Source organism: Olea europaea, unplaced genomic scaffold, assembly GCF_002742605.1.
Source record: "Olea europaea var. sylvestris unplaced genomic scaffold, O_europaea_v1 scaffold376, whole genome shotgun sequence".
NCBI lineage: Eukaryota > Viridiplantae > Streptophyta > Magnoliopsida > Lamiales > Oleaceae > Olea > Olea europaea.
The window spans coordinates 317,493-322,046 of NW_019256967.1; the positions used below are offsets into that span (position 1 = coordinate 317,493).

At 33.6% G+C, this 4,554-nt stretch overlaps 1 pseudogene; it reads right to left on the minus strand.

Annotated features, from left to right (window-relative positions):
- Positions 1-1,833: 1,833 nt before the first annotated feature.
- Positions 1,834-3,991, minus strand: LOC111386885 (annotated as a pseudogene).
- Positions 3,992-4,554: the final 563 nt, after the last annotated feature.

A 4,554-nucleotide genomic window follows, 5' to 3' on the forward strand; every position in this document is an offset into this window, starting at 1 on the left:
ATATCTCCGTGCTGATCATCGAGCAGCTCCAATACAGCAGTAAAACTCTCAAAGTTACTGTTCCAAGTAGCTTTCCCCGACATCCGTCTCAACTCTGCATCTAAATGATACTCCATCCTGCAAAAATTCAAATGTTATAGCATTGAACAAGAGATAACAAAAGAAAGCATAATCTTACAAAATCAAGAGAACCGAACTCTAACTACCATACAGTCACAAATATTACATTTGAAAAATATATTTACAAAAAACAACAAATCAAATTAAATGTATTGTCAAAAAAATTAAAGAATATAAATATTATTTAAATAAATTGAAAAAAAATCAAAGATTTTCATAAAAGAACAATAAAAGGAACAAAACAAATTGTTAATTTCGAACAATATTATGTATTCAATTATTAAATTATATAAAAAAGGAAATTATAAAAATTAAATAATTAAATAAAATATTATTATTTGGAAAATATATTTACAAACAAAAAATTTCAAATTAAATACATTTTCGAAAAATGTAAAGATAAATAAATTTGAAAAAATAAATTAAAGATTATTTCATAAAAAAAAGGAACAACACAAAATTGTTAATTTTAGAATATTTCAATTATTAAATTATATAAAAGACAAATATAAAAATTAAATAAATTTGAAATAAAAAATTAAAGATAATTTCATAAAAAAAATAGAATCAACATTGTTAATTTTACAATATTTCAATTATTAAATTATATAAAAGACAAATATAAAAATTAAATAAATTTGAAATAAAAAATTAAAGATAATTTCATAAAAAAAATAGAATCAACATTGTTAATTTTACAATATTTCAATTATTAAATTATATAAAAGACAAATATAAAAATTAAATAAATTTGAAATAAAAAATTAAAGATAATTTCATAAAAAAAATTTGAAAAAATAAATTAAAGATAATTTCATAAAAAAAATAATCTACATTGTTAATTTTATAATATTTCAATTATTATATTATATTGACAATGATAAAAAAATTAAATAAATAAATAACATAATTACTATTTAATCAAAATTTTTTTTAATTAATTACAAAAATTATAAAAAAATTAAAATTAAATAGTCTGGGCCCAGACTGTTAACAGTCTGGGCCGACTGTTAACAGTCCAGACTAACCCGACTGTTAAACCGACTATTAACACAGCCGACGGCCGGGAACGGTCGGAAACCGCCATTCTCGGCCACTGAGCTCCAAAAAATGCCAAAAATTCACATTTTTCACACTCCAGCATACCCACAATCTAACTACTCATGCCCATGGATCTAATTAAACCAAAATTACTAAGGAAAGTGCTATACCATGAAAATCGAATGAACTGGAGAAAAGTGATGAAAACTAACCGGTTATTTTATTTCCGATGTAAATGATGATCGTTGATTGCGACGTTGGTGTAACTCTGGTGGTCGATCGGTCGAATTTCTGCACTGGTCGGTCGGCGGTCGGTGAGAGATTTTCAAACAGTCTGAAGGGTAAAATGAGCTTTTACTGTGAAGTTTTTTTTTGTAACTTAATTTGTTTTTTTTTTAATTCATTTAATGGGTCAAAGGCCAATGTCAAATTTTGCTACAGTGGAAGAGCCATTTTTGTGTATTTCCTCCTAATAAAGAGCACCTCTTATTTCGGTCGAACTCCTATGTGTGACTAGCTCGAGATTTGGCAAGATTCCCTGCCTATTGATTAAATTAATAATGGCAATAAATCTAATGACAAAATGATTTCAAAGATGGCAATAACTGGAATGCTAGTAATTCAAGAAATCAAGATGAGATTAACACCAGAGCATAATTCTTGTATAAATACAACTAGAAATTCTTGGCCTAAAAACAAGCTTGAGAATCTGATTCTCATAGTTAAAATGGAAATTGAAATTTTCTAATAATAAAACTCAACCAAATTCAAGAAAGGACTAAAGAATGCTTGATAGTGGCATCCCTTGGTTTGCATTTAGCCGTCAAGGCCTTAACTTTAGGCATACTGAAACCAGTGCCTTCAGTCATGTCCATCGTTTCTTCACTCACTCTCTCCCATTCAAATGCCTCAATCAGTGTTCCCAGTGTCAATTCAAGCACCCGATTTGCAATACCTCCGGCAGGGCATTTACGCCTTCCCGCTCCCGCTCCAAACGGAAGCATATACCCTTCTTCTTTCTTAAATTCGTCCCTCTCAGGGATAAACTCAGTCAGCTTCTCCTACAATCTTGGATCCCTGTGAATGACCCATAAATTGACTAGCAGCATTGTGCCCTTTGATATGTTATAACCACCAACAGTACAGTTTTCAAAAGCTTGATGAGGGATCAGAAATGGAACTGGTATATAAATGTAGAGTTTCAGTGATGACATTTGGTAGGTATCTCATCTTTGGTAGGTCTTGTTCATCGAGTAAATGATCTTCTGGTACATTAGCATCTATTTCAGCTTTGATTTTCTTGATGGATTCAGGATGATTTAGGAGTAGTGACATTGCCCATTCCATGCTTATTGACATTGTGTCTGTCCTTGCTACCAATAACACCTAACCATCCATATATGAACACAGGCACAAAGTTAGACATCAAATAGATAAATGTAAATTCCAATGTTTTAAAAAAACCTCCGTGAATGTTGACTCAGAAAAATTGAAGTGTAAAGATCCGACAGTTATCTCTAAGCCGTTAACTTATGTACTGTCCCTTACGGGAGAGTCTAAACACATCTTACCCCTCACGAATTTTTATCGAGTTCCTAGGATTCTATGCGAAAAAAGCAGCATAGGTAGTAGTGGTCGCCTTTATTTTGTTATTTTATAGGGGGCTCAACTTTCCCCTTTATCACTATCTTTCCCAGCATATCTGCTGGAAGCAAGAGCATATCCAAGTCTCATATTCAGTTGAATCAGATCTTGCAATGCTTAAAGAGTCAATGGTCAAAAAGTCGAACCTGTGCTAAAAAAATTTGAAAACTGGATTAGGCCCATTCGAGCCTAACTCATCTCGACACTTCATTGGTACAGGACTATTATCCTTATTAAATATTTTTCTAGCCCAACTCTAAAATCAAAAAGCTACACAAGTTTGAAATAGTTACCAGAATAATTCCTTTGATGAGCTCATCGGTGTAATACTCTGGTTCCTTCTGTTGCAATGATGGGAAGTGATCTATCATTGTCTTCTCAGACTGTCCATGGCTTTCACATCATTTCTCACTCGAGAAAAGTAATTCGCGATGTTCATTTACCAAGTCCTGCATGAATTTATCAAGCTTCTTCATCAAATTTGCAAACCTTTTTTCCAATCGTTGGAAATCCACCCACTGTAAAAATGGCAAAAAGTCACCCAAATTTGTATTCCCACTGTATTCCAGCATTTCCCTCATTATAAATCTAACCCTCATCGCCTCCTCTGCATCGACTACATTTTCTCGAGAGTATCTTTTCCCAGCTATTGTCATCGAAAGCATATTGAAAGCAAGCTCAATGAACTTCGACTTCAAATCCACTTTCGTTGATCCCCCGTCTCGCTTACAACTGCGCAAGAGTTCCTTCAAAATCAGCATAAGTTCCCTTTTGCGCGTGCCAGTGAACATGGCAATGTGCGTAGAGGAAAAGATTTCCAGGGCCGCCAGGTGACAGAGGTTGCGCCAATGGTCTCCGTAAGGGGCTATGCTGATTGTTGTATTGTTGTAACTGAAATGTTTTGTAGAAAGAGTGGAAGGGCGGTTTGCGAAAATGATGTCGTTTTTCGTGAAGCATTCTTCGACAGCTGAAGGTGAAGTTATGAGGAGAATTTTACGTACTCCAAGTTTAAGAAGTAATATATAGCTTCTAGGGTTTTATTCATTGGTTCTTTTACCAAATGAAGGTTGCCTATCAGAGGAAGTGAAGGTGGGCTTGGAGGCCGGTTATTTCTTTGTTGTTTAAGAACAAAAAGCTTCGGAAAGAAGATGTTAATTACTACACCTGTGATATGATAGAAAGCCATTAATTTCCACCTTCAACAAGCTTTTCCTTCCTAGCTCTCTTTCTTGTTTCTCTCTTTCTTGTTTCTTGTGTGTATATATACACACACGTCGAGTACACCGTACACGACTAGTACTCGAATATTTTAACTTCCTTTTCTTTTTCAAAAGGTTGAACCCCAATTTTAAGGGTCCCCCACCGCCCCTGTCTTGGAGCATTGTGAGGGAGGTAAATCACAGGTTATGCCTCCAAAGATACAGGGTGAAAGGCTGCTTGTACATTTGCACTTACCTAAGAGCCAAATTCATATTTCAGGATTCGAACCCTTGACGCAGCAGCCTCAAGCAAACTGGATTTCTCCACCCTCCCCTTTTATCACTTGGAGATGTGCCCTGGGTGCAACTTCCTTTTCTTTTTCAATTTGACAACAACGTGCTGCACGCTCATCTTTATTTCAAAACCTTTTATTTTTCATACTCATTTGTAACCATACATTCATAAAAAAGAAAATATTTTACACATAAATTCAAAACTTTTTCTTTCTTTTTATCACACATTCTCCAAAAAAAAAAAAAAATCATTATT